Raw genomic sequence first — 18,414 nt, 5'->3', positions numbered from 1 at the left:
CAACTTGATGATTCATCCAAAACAAATCAAATCAAGATTTTCTATGAACTTCATACGTCCTTTTTAATTTTAATTTTTTTGACGTCAACATGATATATTCTTCCTTAAGATAGGATAGGGGTAAATAAAGTCACAAAGAGTACAGACAGCTAGTATCCTTTTATTTTAACCCCTAAAAGGACGAGTATATTCTAAGACAAAACGAAGAGAGGACGCGAGGAAATCAGATATGCTTAGTGCTCTAATTAAAAAGTGATCAACTTTCATTGCCAAAAAACATTTTCACCTATTTGTTCTTCCATTTCATGTATATATAATTATATATTCCAAAATTGATGAGTAACAAATATTACAATTTAGTAAAAGACATTACTGATAGCTTATACGGTGTTTTAACAAGTGTACCGTTTATATGGAAACAATTGGTACTTTTTTCTCCATGACTATTAGCAGCCAGCTTTGCCATTAGCTAATCAATCCAGGAAGCACCCAACATCTTAGCCATGAAGCTGTAACTGTCTGCACTTGACTCAATCTACACACAACGAAGATATATATTAATATTCCACACCCAAAATTCGTGAATCTGAAATCACAAGATCTTTCTGATATTTGTCTTACTATCTTTTTTGTGGGACGTCCGGCTCCATGCCCGGCCTTGCAATCAATTCTAGCTATAATTGGGTTGGTCTGGGGACTTTTGTCCAAGCTTGTGCATAGCACATATTGCAAGGTCTGATCGCAGACAGAATAAACAAATCATTTGGTTAATAGATGGCAATATGACAGAAAATTGAACTTCATCGAGCTATAAATTGGTGCAAACATTCACGTCCAATACCACTATGGAGCATCCTGACGGACAACAATATAAATGTTTCATATTATAATTATTATTAAGGATCAAATCTTAAATCATGAACATATCCTTCTTTTTCGGAACAAACTCTCAATTTCCGAAACTAATAGGTATAGTGTCAGGTTCAAATTTCAATTCAACAAGAACATAGAGAGGGTTGAGATGTGGTTGTAACAGGCCATACCTAAGTTACATTACTGGCGGAATATTGGAATCAAGTGCCATTATATAGGATATTTTCTTGATTTTCACAATTATACTCACCGCCAAGAATTTTAGCGAGTGTAGTGGCACAACTCGGTCATCGTGATCAGCTGTGAGTAGTAATGTAGGTGGGTACTGAGAAGCTTGATCAGGTGAATTTTCCCAAGGTCTCTTGACATTGTGTAGAGGCGAGTACCTGATAATCATAAATTAATAGAAAAAAAATCCAGGGATTAACAAGCAGATGTAGAATATGAAACCGGTAGACTGTAAGTGAATTGAAAATATCAGTGAAGAGTCCGGTAAAGAAGTATGAAATACCAAAGGATACAAAGAAACTGGTACAACTTCTTAAAAGTAAAAAAAGGTTAATTCTTGTAAGGTGCCAGAATATGGTTATGTGGGAAGAGGTAGTCAAATGGAAAAGTTTACTGGCTTAGCTTCAAACACTATTGCTGAAGAGAGTTAGATTGTAGTAACACTCCTACTAAACTCTAAATAACATACCTTAAAATTACCAAATCTGGAAAAGAAATTAATTAAAACACAATGACTAGGTCTAGTCCGGTGAGAATTGAAGAGAACCTACTTCCGTAAATATTCAAAATTTGGTGGAAATACAGATTACATACACATGATGTCTAGCAGAAAGGTTAGTGCAAACTAGTAACTTACTTAAGAAGCGCCGTCAAAATACTGGAAAACTACATCGAACAATTGTGTCAAATCCTTTCACCATTTTAATATGCTACGGTATTTCTAGGAAAATGAATTAAAAATTAAAATAATAACTATATAAAGGAAATGAAAAATCAACCCACATTTAATAAAAAAGGAGGAAGAAAATATGCAACCAGAAATCACAAGGTCTGTGATTTACATTTATAAAATTAACTCACTTGATTAGCCAATTGAACTCTTCCTCCTTCTCTGAACAACCATATTCAGACGTCCACGCATGACCTAAGAATTAGGGATGTGAAAGAAGACGAGGAAAAAGATCAAGAGCTGACATATTAACTTCACAAGACAAAATGTATGTGTATGTAGACTCACCTATGGTAAATTTGTGAAATCGGAGCATGTCCATGACCCCAACATGAGCAAGAGCACAGCCATAAAGATCAGGCCTCTGTAACCACACAAATCTGTGCAATTCATATAGAAACTCATAATACAATTAAAGGTACAATTAAGCATGAAAAGCAACACTGTAATACCTGATTGATACAAGCTCCAATAAGAAGTCCTCCGTTGCTTCCACCTTCAATGCACAACTTCTTGGGCTGGGTATAACCCGTGGATACTAGATACTCAGCAGCAGAAATGAAGTCATTAAAGCAAGTCTGTTTTGCAGCAAGGCGACCAGCTTTATGCCATTCCTCACCATACTCACCACCGCCGCGGATGTTTGCAACACAGTAGATAGCCCCTAAGTTCCTCATAAGAACAACACGACTAACACTGAATGATGGTTTAATGTTAATATTAAATCCACCATATGCATATAGTAGGCATGGATGTGACCCATCCAGAGGAATATCCTTTTTAGCCACTATAAATTCGGTATTTTCACACCATCCTTGCTAGGAACAAAAACCTGAAAAAAGAGAACTAATCAAGAAAGAAAGAGTCGTGCTTGGGGATCAAGATAGAGGGACATAAGTCTATCAATAGTTCATGCATGGTAACATATAGGCATCAAGAGTCTAAGTCTGAGTCCAACTAGGCGGACGGGAGCCCCCGGACACCCTAAAATATTAATGTGCTACTGGGTTATTCACTTATTTTAAGGAGAGAGAGAGAGAGAGTAAAAATACAAGATAGATCATCAGAATTTTTTTTCAAAAATGCACGCATGAACAGAGAGGAGTAAAAGTGTAAACTGAAAATTACAGGCCAACTTACCTGCAGTCATTTCTTGTGCAAATTTTATTTTAGTGAGTCTACATGTGGTGTATTTATGAGTATGTGCGCAGTGTGTACTGAAGAATTCTTACATGGGGGAGTTTTAGCTGACATATGTATGTGTCAGACTGTCAGTTACCGTATATATTCAAGTGGGAAACAAAAAAAAGGATGAGAAAGAGCACCTTTACCTATACTACTCTGGGAAAAGAGGAAGCTGTACCATGCATGTGTAGAGACAGCATTTGTCTTTGGGAGGGAAGAGCCCCAGATAGGCAGAAGATAGGACATGGATGTTTTAAATATGAATATAATAGAAAACCTATTGTAATATTTACTATGGCATGCCTTTAACACTTAACAAATAACAATAGCACTTATGCAAGCAAACTCGAAATACCCACAAAACATGTTTCATACCTGATTAACATGAAACTCTGTCCGATCAAATCCAGGAACAATGATTTCACGAAACACTTTAATATCTGGAACACCACTTTCCAAGTTACACTGATATATTATACCAGGACTAAAAAAGCTAGTGAAAGAAATGAAAACCATGTTGTCCTTGCGCCGGGCAGAGACATCAAACACAGTGCCTATATCAATCGGCAACTGATGTAGAAGAGTACCAGTTTTCAAGTCCCTCAACTGTAGAACATCCTTGACATCGCTCATATAACTCACAATCATTTGATTTCCATTAACAGCGATAGCTGACTCAAGCACATCATTCTCAGCTTCATGGACGACATCAGTCCATGTAGTTGGTCCCTTCAAATCTACCCGAACTAACTTATATCTTGGTGCATCCTTATTTGTCCGAAAGGTGAATAAAGTATCATCATTTGCGATAGCGCCATAACATGCATCAAAGTTGTCAACAAGCTTAATAAAGGGAAGAAGACCATTTCCCTTATAACCTGCAAGTCCATTGTGGAAAGCAGAAATATCACAGTAGTAAAACTTGTTGACAGGATCGGTACTCTCAAATGTATAAAGAAGAAAATACTGCAAGTGAAATGAGATGATAGATTAGTTTAAGATTTAGTCAGAAAAATATTTACTTATATCAGACTACATTAATTTTACATCAGACTATATAAAATTATTTGTAACCTTTCCATCATCAGTTATTTCAGCTCCAAAAGTATGCTTTGGATTTTTTGGATCTTCCCAACATAACATATCTTCAGACTGATCTGTGCCCAAGAAATGATAGTACACCTGATGATTAAGGTTAGCATTGGTCTCGGTGCCAGCATCCACTTCTTCACCCTCCCTGAAACAAGCTCATTGTTTTTAAAGAGAACTAATATCCAGTAAAGGTGTAAGGAGAGATCATTATAGGAAAATCATTATATAACAAATTGCAATAAACCTGACTTACTTGGGAGCTGGGAAACGACAGTAGAAAAAACCTTTGTTATCATGGGTCCAGTTTATGCCTGAGAACTTAACCTGTAACAATATACATATATCATCAAGAGTAAAACAAATTGTAGTGAGATTACTGGAATTTCCACTTCATACAGTAGACCTCCTGGAATATCAACCGACTACGTACCCATGACAATGTATCATCGAGAACTTTATTGTCCTGAACCTCCCTTATTTTGATAGTAACCCAATCACTTCCACTCTTACTAAGAGCATATGCCAAATACTTGGCATCTTTGCTAACTGCACACGTACTCAGTGCAACTGTTCCATCCTCACTGAGTTCATTCGGATCAAGCAAAATCTCTGGTTGTGAATCCAGTGTATCCTAAAACTCAGAATATGAAAAGGTAATTGGCACAATCCATACTAAGTTATTAAGAGCTAAGACTGAGTAAAAATACTGGGAAAGGAAAAATAATTAATGATCCTTAAATTTGGTATATGTGACATTCAACAAAAATATTATCCTATAAGTAATATAGCTTGTAACATGTACGTGAAAGTGCATATTTTATTGGCACCCGCTAGCATGGAAAATGGAACTAGAGCTTTGAGGATGTTCCTCAAAGACGTGAGGGTGTAATACAATACGACATCGTTAACACTGAACTGGATAAATTAATTGGAGATACCTGCATATAGAGGACTTTTTGAGGTTGAAGACCCGTATTATGGAAATAGAAGTACTTATCACCCTCCCTAAACGGAGCTTCATACTTAGGGTAATCATAAAATTCCGTAAGCTTGTCTTGAAGCTTTTCTCTTGTTTCACATTGTTTAAATACGGATTCAGTCAAATTGACCTGCTTTTGCACAAAATCTTTAACCTCTTCTGCATCAGGATCTTCTAACCTAATAATTAGACGATCATATCAATAGTTGGCACTTTCTTAAGGTTCAAGAAATACATGATTTGCTTCTTACCTAAGCATTGTAAAGTTAAGTCTCTATTCACTGTGACTATAATTTGTGGCATTTAAGGGAAGAGTTCAAAGAAATATGCTTGCTGACCGGAATGAAGATTTTCTAATTAAGTCGCATCGCATATACTGTAAAAAAGCATATTGCTTCAAGTATTTCAATCCATTGTTCCCCATTTCAAATTAACCATAAATTTATACTAGACCTCCCCTAAATACAATTTGAATATGTTTCTATCAAATTCTCTCAATTTACCATATAAAACAAAAGCGATAGCGAAATCTGTTATAACATAGGTAAAAAACAATTTAGCAAAATAACTTAAAAAAAAGGACTAGAGATACCAAAATGGTTCCCGAAATAGTGTTGTGGCAAGCTTGATTTCAAAGTATAGCAAGGTAGCTAGAAGGCTAAGGAATAGCAGTGGGCTAGGTAGCAAGGTAGCTTGGGAAAGGGTTTCTTTCAGGTGCTATATTTGTAATCAAGGAAAAGATTGTAAGTTCTTTTATTAAAGTTGATATAATACATTCTCTATGCTAGTTGGCATGGGGACTTGGATGTAGGCCATAGACTAAGTGTAGGGGCCGAACCAAGTGAAAACTTCTGGTGTTTTTTCTTTTCAGTTTTCAGCATTCTGCATTTTATTTCTGTTATTTATTTTCTGCAGTGTAATTGAGACTGTCTCATACCCTGTCTCATTTGTAAAGGGACTGTCCCATTTGCATAAGAGACTGTCCCATTTGCCTTGACAGTTAGAATATTATTTTATCTATCGAGCCATCGAATTTCATTTGGTATCAGAGCAGGTGCATTTAATTCTCTTTCTAGTGTTTATTTTGCTAGCGATCCATGGCTCAACCAGATAGGTATTCAAACAATTATCCACCACTGCTTCATGGTGCTGAAAACTACAATGACTGGAAGTTTCGAATGAAAATCTTTCTCCAGCGTGATGCATTTGAATGGGATGCTGTAGAAAATGGTTTCACAATTCCTATGAAAGAAGGGAAGCCAAAATCTCTCAAGGATCTCTCTCCCGAAGAAGTGAACGCAATGAATTCCAATGCTAAAGCTATGAATTCACTTCTCAATGGCATGGTAGCTACAGAATTAAGAAAAGTCTCAGCATGTACTACTGCCAAGCAGATTTGGGATACGATCAAAGTCAGCCACGAAGGCACGTCTAAGGTACGTGAAGTAAAATTAAGTATGCTAATGAGTGACTATGAAGGTTTCAGGTTGGAAAGAGATGAAAGCGTGCGAGATGCTCAAGGGAGGTTTCTGACATTGATGAACTCCATCTCACTTCTGGAACGGATCATTCCTCAATCTGAGATAAATAGGAAAATCCTCAGAGCAATGCCAAAGAAGTTTGCTCCAAAGGTTACCATTCTGCAGGATTCAACACTGCTTTCGACTATAGATACTCTAACACTGTTCAGTGAATTGGAGGAATTCGAAAATCAGCTACGTAGATATGATGAAGAAGATGAAGCTCCTCGTAAGAAAACTCTTGCACTTAATGCAGATGCAGATGAGTCTCCTGATGATTCCGATGAAGAGATTGCTCTTCTAACAAAGAAGTTTCATAAATTTCTTGCCAAACGGAATGTTTCCAAACGACCTATGAAGTCACAGTTTCCGAAGAAGGACTTCAAATCTAATCCGAGCAAGGAGGTTAAAGTGAATCAAAGCAAGGATACTTGTTTTGAGTGTGGAAAGAAAGGGCACTTCAAAAAGGACTGCTACAAGCTGAAGAACAAAAAGAAGGCATTAATTACCTGGAGTGATGATGAATCTGATTTGGAGATCGATTCAGACGATGAAGTTGCTCAACTTTGCTTTGCTGGACTAGAGGACGACTCCAGTGATAATGATGAGGTACAGAATATTAAGTATAATTCAAATATATCTTCGTCTATTTTAAATTTGCAGGTCCAGGTTAAGAAGTTGAAAGAAAAGAATGCTTATTTAAAGCAAGCTTTAAGTGAAGTTCTTAGTGAAATGGATGACCCCATGAAGGAAGAAGCCCTAGTTGCTGAGAACAAATCATTGCTTGAAAGGGTTTCAAAACTTACTGAAGAAAATCAATATCTCAAAAATGAGATTGAGATGAAGGATGTATGCCTTGAAGCCTTGAAGAAAGAGTCAATATTTGTTGATTCAGAAACCGTTAAAGAAGACAGTGCTCCTGATCCTCTGGTTCCTGAATTAAAGCAGAAAGTCGAACAGCTTGAAAAAGATTTAGCTAAATGTTTTCATGGAGAAGGAACTTTGAATGCTCTTCTTGGTAAACAAAAATCTTCTCTTGATAAAGGAGGTTTAGGATGTGAGTCAATCAAGAAACGTGCATTTCAAGGCGGTTATAAGCGAGCTCCTATGAAATATAAGATGCCTTATGAGAAATGTCGAGATTGTGGCAAAGCTAGCCACCCTACATCTGAATCTAGATTATGTGGTATCAAGGGCCACTCCTCTAACTCATCTTATAAATCGTCTAATAGATATAAATCTGCTGAAACTTCTGTTAATATTGTTCAGATGTGGATTAAGAAATCAGATAGACATTTATATAAGATTCGTGATACTAACCAACCAGGACCCAAGTTTAAGTGGGTACCTAAGGGATAAAGCAATTCTTGCAGGTTTGTTTGAAGGTCCATGTTCCGCGAAATAAATGGATCATCGACAGTGGTTGTTCTCGTCACATGACAGGTGATAAATCCAAGTTTCTATCTCTAGTTGCCAAGGAAGGTGGCTTAGTTACTCTTGGAGATTCAAACACCGTCAGAATTATTGGAAAAGGCACCATTGGTAATGACAGGTTTGCCATTTCTAATGTTCGTTTAGTTGATGGTTTGAAATATAATCTTATTAGTGTAAGTCAACTTACTGATGCTGGTCATAAGGTTAAGTTCGATAAAGATGTATGCTATATTGGTACTCATACTAACGAATTTGCTTTAGTTGCCAAAAGAAAAGGAAATATTTTTGTATTAGATTTTGATGAACAGCAAGAAGAAATTTGTCTAGCTACCTTTCAAGAACAACAAGATCTGTGGCATAGACGTCTTGGCCATGTTCACATGGATCTTCTTCGGAAGATATCTTCTCATGATCTGGTTCGAGGTCTACCAAAGCTGAAGTACAAGAAAATAGAACCTTGTTCAGCTTGCCAACTTGGAAAACAGGTGAAAACTTCCTTTACTGCTAAGAATAAAGTATCAACTTCTGTTCCTTTGCAGCTCCTTCATCTAGATCTTTTTGGTCCAGAAAGGTATGTAAGCTTAGGAGGTAAGAATTATGCTTTTGTTATAGTTGATGATTATTCCCGTTTCACTTGGGTATTATTTTTACGAACTAAGGATGAAGCTTTTGTTGAGTTTAAGGATCTTATTACTAACCTTGAGACTAAGTATTCATTTAAGCTCAAGACTATTCGTAGTGATCATGGAGGTGAATTCGAGAAGGATTTCATAACCTTCTGTAAATCAAGAGGAATCACCCATGAATTCTCAGCTCCTCGAACTCCTCAGCAAAACGGAGTAGTAGAACGCAAGAACAGGACTCTACAGGAAACTGCCAGAACTCTACTGCATGAGAGTAAGCTTCCAAGAAAATTTTGGGCTGAAGCGGTACACACTTCCTGTTATGTTTTAAATAGAGTTCTTATTCGTCCTATTTTGCTTAAAACACCGTATGAATTGCTTAAGAAAAGGACTCCTAACATTAGTTATTTTCGAGTATTTGGTTCCAAGTGTTTTATTTTAGATACTCAAAATAATCGAGGCAAGTTCGATGCAAAATCCACGGAAGGAATCTTCTTGGGATATTCTACAACAAGCAAAGCTTATCGTGTTTATAATTCTGTCAAGAACAAAGTAGAAGAATCCATCAATATTACGTTCAATGAATCCTCAAGGAATATATCTCAAATTGATGAAGACACTGCGGATCTAGCGTCTCATTCCCAAATGAGACAGTCTCATTCTGAAAAGAGTCAGTCTCATTCTGACAAATCAAACAGTCAAGACTCTCCAGGTCCATCTCAGTCTTCTGATAATTCTGCAGGATCTACTCAAGCTTCAGTTGAATCTTCTGGCTCTCCAAAGACTCCCGATAGTGTTTCAAATTTGAATTCTGTTACTCCTCTGGATAAATCTTCACAAGCGGAAATGAGGCAGTCTCTTTTGAATGAGACAACTCCTATTCATTTCCAGGCAGACAATTCTAATGAGGAAGAAATGAGTAATATTCAACTTCCTAAGTCTTCTAGGACTGTGAAGAATCATCCACCAGATAATCTTCTTACTGATTTAGATCAAGGGATTTCTACTCGAAGCAGACTTTATAATCTATGTGCATTCTGTGCTTTTGTTGCTGAATTCGAACCAAAGAATGCTCAAGAAGCAGTTGCAGACGAACATTGGTCTGTTGCAATGCAGGAGGAATTGAATCAGTTCGAGCGTTGTGATGTTTGAGAACTCGTCTCACTTCCTCAGGATGCCAAGATCATTGGTACTCGCTGGGTTTTCAAGAATAAGAAGGATGAAGATGGAAATATCATTCGAAATAAAGCTCGTTTGGTTGCTCAGGGATACAACCAGCAGGAAGGAATCGATTACGACGAGACATATGCTCCAGTAGCTCGTTTAGAAGCTATTCGAATCTTAATGGCCTTTGCAGCTCACAAGAAGTTCAAGCTCTATCAGATGGACGTCAAAAGCGCATTTCTAAATGGCTATCTCAAGGAAGAAGTCTACGTGAAGCAGCCTCCAGGTTTCATTCACGAGAAGTACCCTAACTATGTTTACAAGCTCAAGAAATCTGTCTACGGATTGAGACAGTCCCCTCGTTGTTGGTACGAGCGTCTCAGTCAATTTCTTGTGAACAATGGTTTCATTCGCGGTACACTCGATCCAACTCTCTTTATTTTTCATAAACGTGATAACTTTCTTTTAGTTCAAGTTTATGTTGATGATATAGTATTTGGATCTTCTAATGAATCTTTGTGTAAGTGGTTTTCTGATTGCATGCATAAGGAATTCGATATGAGTTTGATGGGTGAATTGCAGTACTTTCTAGGTTTGCAAATTAATCAGTCTAATGCAGGAATATTTATTCACCAAGGCAAGTACATAAAGGATCTACTCAAAAGATTTGCACTTGATCATGTCACACCTAAATCAACTCCGATGAGTACTTCAGTTAAGCTTACTAAGGATGAACAAGGTACACCTGTAGATGTCACTAAATTTCGAGGTATGATTGGTTCATTGTTATATTTAACTGCCTCACGACCTGACATTATGTATAGTGTATGCTTGTGTGCTCGTTTTCAATCTCAACCTAAAGAATCTCATTTGAATGCCGTTAAACGTATTTTTAAATATTTGAAAGGTACGAGTGACTTGGGATTATTTTATCCAAGCTCCTCTTCCTTTGACTTAATCGGTTTTTCAGATGCTGACTATGCAGGGTCACAGGTTGATAGAAAAAGCACAAGTGGTGCTTGTGAATTTTTAGGAGATTGTTTAGTTGCATGGCATAGTAAAAAAGCAAACTTCAGTAGCTCTCTCTATAGCTGAAGGAGAGTACATTGCAGCTGGAAGTTGCTGTGCTCAAATTTTGTGGATGCAACAAACATTGCAGGATTTTGGTATTTCTTACTCAAATATTCCTATATATTGTGATAATACCTCTGCAATCAATATCTCTAAAAATCCTGTCATGCATTCTCGTACTAAGCATATTGATGTTCGTCATCATTTTCTACGAGATAATGTTTCTAAAGGTAATATTGAGCTTATCTATATTTCTACTGAGAAACAGCGTGCAGATATCTTCACTAAGCCTTTAGCTGAAGATAGATTTTGTAAAATGCGTCGTGAATTAGGTATGTGTTCTCTGTAATTTACTACGTGATTTTATGTAATTTATGTGTTTAAATATGAATTATGTATTTATTATTTGAGTTATTAGGTTCCTGTTTATAAATTTGTGGTTTTTTATTTTATTTGTCCGTGTGTTTATGCGTGTATATAGCATTAGATTTTGTAAATCTTTTGATTAGACTTTTCATATCGTTGAAACTCGTGCATGTATTACTCTTTCAGTACATCTTCTGTCATGCATCTCTTCGACTTCTTTTCAATCTCTATCTCTTCAATTCTCATTTTTTATTTAACCTAATCTTCTTAACCCTTTCAGTTTCCTATTCATCTTCTCTCTCTCAAACACAATCGAAAACCTTTCTCCATTTCTTTTCTATTTTCTCGCCTCTATCCATGGCACGCAAATCTACCCCTTTCACTCGTTCTCGATCTACCGCTCAACGTACCCCAACTGATGCGGCTTCAGGTTCCAAGCGTCAACGGGTCGGTAATTTTGAACCGGAAGTATCAAGCGGAATGTCTGATAGTTCTTTTGAGCGACATGCAAAGGAGACTACTTCGACGAAAGTGATGTCAAAGTTGATTCTGAAGGAACGCCTGTGTGATCTGGATCTTCTGAAGAAAATCGGTATTGCGGACTTGTTTGATTCAGTAGGTTGTTCGTCATTGTTGTCGCCCCCGGAGATTATTTATCCCGAGTTAGTGAAAGAATTCTATGCCAAGCTTCGTATTTTGGATGGAAATATTGTGTTCTCAGAAGTCCAAGGGAATCCTGTTTGTTTTAAAGCGGATCTTCTGGCACGGCTTACTGGTGTTTCTGACAAGGGAGTTTGTCCGTCGACAACTCATCAAGCGTTTCAAGACGTTCCTGGTCTCCAGTACGAGGAACAGCTCAAGGTCATTCTTGGTGACAATTTTGTTTCGGTGTCAGTCAAACCTTCGGTAAATGATTTAACCCCAGTTTCTCTTGTTTTGTTTCGTTTATTTCATACGAATGTTATGCCTCGTAAATCTGGTCGTGATAGAGTCACTTTCCAAGATTGTATTCTTATGTCTGTTTTTGTTAAAAAGATTCAGTGCAATGTTGCTTCTTTGATTATATCCAATATGGGTCACTGTGCCAAGCATGGTTCTATGCACTTGCCATACCCTGGTCTTTGTCTCGAGTATTTGAATATTTTTGTGCCTTGACCCCTGCTTCTGTGTCTGATAAGATTTCCGTAATCTTTGACTTGTCAGTATTAACCTTAAATGGTTTAGTTGTTTCTGAGTCCAATGAGTTAGTTTTTGATGATGCCTCTAGGAATGTTGGTGGTATTCCTAAATCTCCTAATTATGCCTCAGACCCCTTTGATCAGCCTACCAATACTCTTCTTAATTCTCTGTTAATCAAATTAAATGAAAATTCTGCTGCTTTGGCTAATTTAAATATGCATTTTGCTTCTGTCAAAACTCTTGGATCACTAACTTCTGAAGTTAGTATTCTAAATGCTTCTTTTGAGTTGTTTAGGAAGTATGTTTGTTCGTCGTTGGATGATATCAATGCTAAACTCTCTGTATTGCATACTTCTGATGTCAAGTTGTCTAAGACCATAGATTTTGAGTTTGGGACTCTGCAAGAAGGGATGGTTTCCTCTGCTAAGGCATGGGAAAAGGAATTTGTTAAGTTGTTTTTTAAGCTTGGGTCAGAGACTAAGTTTTTATCTCAGCAGTTGTCAGCCATGCAAGACAAGAGCAAGATGTATTGGCACAAGAAAAGAGACTGGATTGGAGATTGTACTTTAGAAGAAATCACTGCTCCTCTGCCACTCCCTGCCATTCCTCCACCTTCAGTTTTTGGTATGACCAGAGAAGAATACAAGGCTAAGATATTTGAATGGCTTCGTGAACGGGACGGGAAGGCACCAGCTCAGGAAGCTTTTGACAAGCTATTTTCAGAGTACGGCTCAGCTCCGGTGTTTCCTTCATCCCAGAACAAGGCTTCTGGTTCAGGAAAAGGCAAAGGCAAAGACAAAGCTCCAGTTCATGTTGATGACGATTCTGATTGAAGGACCCTTTTATGATGAAGGGGGAGAAATTATGAGATGTTTTTAAGATGTTTGATTGATATTTTTAGACGATGATGGGTTTATGGGTTTATTTGGTTAAGAGTTTATTTGGTTAAGACTATGTTTCTGAATGGGTGTTTTTTTGATGGATGTTTTGTGGATGACTTTGTGATGTTGGTTTATGTTTTTGATGAATGTTTTTGGATGACTTTGTGATTAACTGATATTCTGGATTTGTTAGATAACTATTGCAACTGGACATCCTGGTTTATGGATGGGTTGTCTTTTGTTTTAAGGGTTTATTGATTGAGACTGTTTCTTTTATGCATATTGATCTCATGTCTCATTCAGTCTTTAGTTGTCTCATTCTCATATTGATTGCACATATCATAAACTGCAAAATATTCTGTTGTATCTAACTATGTTTTACAGGCCTTAAGTGTTTTTGATAGGGGGAGCATTTATGCTTTCTTTATCATCATCATAAAAGGGGGAGAATGTTAATCTACGAGTTTATGATGATATTCAGATTGCAACATATCAGACAACAGTTTAGAGTCCAGAGTTTGCAGTTTGTTCAGAAGTTTCAGCAGAGGCTATTTCTCAGGATTAAGTTTGTTAGGGTTTTGTGTTAATCTTGTTTATCTGGATAAACCTTATCTCAAACAAACTCACCACCTTATCTTATAAATCAAGTTTAAATCTCTCAAGCCTTATCTCTTTACTTGATTTATCATTTTCAAACGTACTAACAGATTAGTTTCAAAGATTCATTCAAAATATTTTCAAACAAACTTATCTTCCAATCTTATCTTGTGTTTGTAAATAAATCTGTTAGAACTTTGCTTATAAATACAACTCTTCATTTCAGATTTGTAGCTAACACTTTCACGAGAATCTTTCATCATCTGAAATCATTTTCTTGTTTCATACCCGAGATATTCATATCCAGAAAAACAAGAAACCTAGTTTGAGTTGTAATCAATTTGTTTATTCTTGTAACTGAATAGTGTATTCATATCAACTTGGTGCCGGGTTGTGGCAAGCTTGATTTCAAAGTATAGCAAGGTAGCTAGAAGGCTAAGGAATAGCAGTGGGCTAGGTAGCAAGGTAGCTTGGGAAAGGGTTTCTTTCAGGTGCTATATTTGTAATCAAGGAAAAGATTGTAAGTTCTTTTATTAAAGTTGATATAATACATTCTCTATGCTAGTTGGCATGGGGACTTGGATGTAGGCCATAGACTAAGTGTAGGGGCCGAACCAAGTGAAAACTTCTGGTGTTTTTTCTTTTCAGTTTTCAGCATTCTGCATTTTATTTCTGTTATTTATTTTCTGCAGTGTAATTGAGACTGTCTCATACCCTGTCTCATTTGTAAAGGGACTGTCCCATTTGCATAAGAGACTGTCCCATTTGCCTTGACAGTTAGAATATTATTTTATCTATCGAGCCATCGAATTTCAAAAAAAAGAAAAGAAAATTACATGACAGTCTTTTATTTGCTAAATGAAAATGGAACACATGCATTCGCATCAATAACACTTATTAAATTATTTCATAGTGCCACATTTACCACATTTTGTAATAATTTTTTTATACATTTTATTGTTTCTCTAGCATTACCTAATTAAAAAAAAGGAGAGCTAGATATAAATCATAGATAAATAGAAAAGCATTACCAACGATAAGGATCGGAGACGAGAAGACCGTGATAGTTATCAACAACGGAATCATCGCGGCGAACAACAGGATAGTGTAAAGGCATAGTAGTGGTGATTGAGAAATGAGAAGAGGAGGAAAATGAGGAATAGAGTTTGGTAGTGAAATTGTTGAAATGAAGTTTGGACAAGTAGAAATTGGTGTGTAATTGTAATATAGTAGTTGTAGTAATGCGACCATTTGCGTTGGGGGCTCCCAAGACAAAGTTGCCCAAGCCGGCTCGCCGAATTATAGTTTTTGACGGTAAAATGGCGTTAATATATAATGAAACCATACTATACTTCTCCTACTGCCTATGCTTTTATCTTTGTTTCTTCAAGTCCCCCGCCCTCGCCTCGACGTTCAGGATAAATCAACTTGTGTGGTCCGTGCTCGGATATATTTTATAATATTAGGCCAGATGTTCTTTTTTTTTTTTCATTTTGGTTGAAGGGTGGTGCACAATAATAAGACGTTCACTCCGCCCGATCACATTTATCGCAAAAATTACCCACCGCAAAATGTGGGTGATTGTACTAATTTTAGATAACTGTTAATTTGCGATTTAGTTGTGGATTTATTATTTTAAAAATTGTGAAAATTCAACCGCAATTATATATTATATAAATTAATACATTTTTAAAAAAATATTTGGAATATACTTATAAATAAAATTACTCAATTATTGAAACTTGGACTTAGCCTAATATAAATAAAATTTGGAAAGTTTTGCATCAAATTATATATTCCAGGATTAGTTTTTCTTTTTTAATATGTTACCAGACTATTGAATTTATCTGTTTATTGAATTTTTAGGATTATTGAATTTCTTTTGTAAAGTCTTATAATTTTCTTATGCAATATTTATTGAAGTTAGTTTTTTTTTAATATTTGAGCGGTTGAACTACAAAGTCAACCGCAACCATATGGGTTTGATTTTTATATATAACGACTCGTGTATTTTTGAATTATTTAAATATGTAATTATGGAATTATTAGATAAATAAAATATGTGTATTGGTTTTGACCGCTATGTGTTGTCTCATTATTATTTATCTGTGATTTATGGTGTACCGGGTTGTCCGCGTGATTAATTAAGGAATGGTATTGAATTGTTTCACTTTTAAAAGTGGATTTAATGCAAATTTATTTGTATAAATATTTGAAGTGTCTTTAAAATTGTTTTTATGATTTTATAATTACTATAATTATTTTTAGGATTTTATAAAATTGAAAAATCAATATTTAATTAATTGTTTATCTTTAAATGATTTTTTGATTGCCTTTATTTGTAAAATTCGTATTTAATTCTATAATTCTTTAAAAATTATGAAACTCATATTTATTTAAGTCGGGAATATTCTGGGAATTTTAAAATTATTTTGGGAATTTTCGGGATTAATTTGACCGGCACGTTGATTCGTTTATTTGAGAAAAGCGGGTATAAGTTACATTTCAAGATCTATTTAAAAATTACGAAATTTATGTTTTATTAACTTCGGGATATTTATAAAATCTTAAAACTATTTTGACAATTTTCCTAGTTTATTTTTATGCAACTTTGATTCGTTTATATTGAAAGAACGAGTCAAAATTCAGTTCCCGGGGATATCAGGATACGTATCCAATTCTTATAAAACAAAGGGGACACGCATCAGTTTTTATTTGTGTGGCAGCTTCTCGAACTCTCTCTAATCTCTCCTGTATTTCTCTCTTTCTCATCGATTCTCTGTTTTTCTCTTCCCTTTGCTCTCTCGAACCCATCTCCTTCCCTGTTCCTTCGTTTCCCTCTGTTCTTCCCCGGGTTCGCTCGATTTCTCGCCGTTCGGTGAGTTCTCCGGCCGGATTTCCGGCGATTCCTTTGTTCCCTGTTTGGCTTGTTATATATACTCTGGTATATATATGTGTGTATGCTGTGTGTGTGTTTAAGTGTGTGTAAATGTATCCAGTATGTGTGTGTTGCAGTGTATCGAGTGTGGGTGCCGTGGTTTGATGTGCTGCCGCTGGTTTTTCCGGCTCTGTGTTCGTTTTGTGTTGTTGGCGCGTGTAGCGCGTGTGTGTTGTGTGTTCTGTTGGTTAATTCCCAGTGTTGATTTGTACGGTTAATTCCAAACGGAATTTTTAATTCTTTTTACATAAAATTTTTGATCAATTATCCGTGATATAATTATTCTTCGTGTGGAATATTTATTTTATCGGTGTAATTATGTTGGAAACCCGAAACTAATCGGGTACCCATAAATTTTGCCGCCGTCGACGGTGAACTTCGGTGAGTCGACGGTGGGCCGTGATGAATTAATTCTGAGTCCTATAATTATAAAACAATACTTAGTAATTGATTCGTACTGTTACTTTCGATTTGTAAATAGTCGTATATAATTCTTAAGGTCCGAACTGAAATGCGAATAATAGTAATAATAAAATAGTTGAATCGGTGATTGGGATTTGTGAAGTGGATTACGATTGTTGTTGAATTAATTGTTAGAATTAATGTGAATTGACGTCGATTGATGTTTCGACGGGTAGTCCGATAAACAAAGGGGACGCTGCCCGATTTCCGGAAAATCGAACTACGGAAATACGGAAGCGTATCCGAAGATTATCGGGAGGTCGAGCGAGTATAAGTAAATACATATACGTATGTTTTATACAGATGCTGATTGTATGTTGTGTTGTATATTTTGTCTGAAACACAGTAACCCTAATTTCGTAAAATGACGAGTATACGTATTTTCTGAAAACGAACACTGGATCAATTTCGAGAATGTGAACCCTAATTGTTGTCTGTGTTATTTTAATATGAATAATTATGAGTCGGGTTTGAGTATTGTTGGGTAAAAATTAGTATCAAGGATATGTCAAGCATACCTAGACGTCTAACGTAGGGTATTTCGACCCTGTAGGTTATAGTCGGGAACACTGAAAGTGGACGATGGACTAAAGATAACCTAGCAATCAGTCGACGAGCTCAGTAGAGTTTCAACAGAAAAACCTGATTGTCGAAGTCGAATCCAATGGGATCTAGTGGTTGGACGTTAAAGCCTGAGCGACAGAGTCGGATCAGAATTGATCAGTAATAGTTGTAAAGCCTGTAAGACAAGTATTTCTGAACTTTTCTTCAAGATATATATTACCAATGTTTTTGAACTGTTTTATAACATGTCGCTATTATTCAAAATAACTCATATTTTATATTGCAAGAGCTTTAAACCATTTAACCTTGAACCCTGATTTTCTTGATCTTGAGCCATAAGCCTTATTCTTTGTAATCCGTCCTTTGTTGATCCTCAGACACCAAACCATACAAATATAATACTACTTCCCAAAGGTATAACTACCAAACTCCAAACACTGAGAGAGAGTGATTTGAAAACACGAAAACTTTTATACTCCAATCATTCTTTATAACATCAGAGAACCATATCCTGAAAAATCATTACTG

At 36.1% G+C, this 18,414-nt stretch overlaps 1 pseudogene; it reads right to left on the bottom strand.

Annotated features, from left to right (window-relative positions):
* Positions 1 to 240: 240 nt before the first annotated feature.
* On the bottom strand, positions 241 to 15,399 carry LOC141698363 (uncharacterized; annotated as a pseudogene).
* Between the last annotated feature and the right edge of the window lie 3,015 nt (positions 15,400 to 18,414).

This window comes from Apium graveolens, chromosome 11, assembly GCF_009905375.1.
Source record: "Apium graveolens cultivar Ventura chromosome 11, ASM990537v1, whole genome shotgun sequence".
NCBI lineage: Eukaryota > Viridiplantae > Streptophyta > Magnoliopsida > Apiales > Apiaceae > Apium > Apium graveolens.
This window is presented reverse-complemented; position numbering and strand designations above follow the sequence as displayed.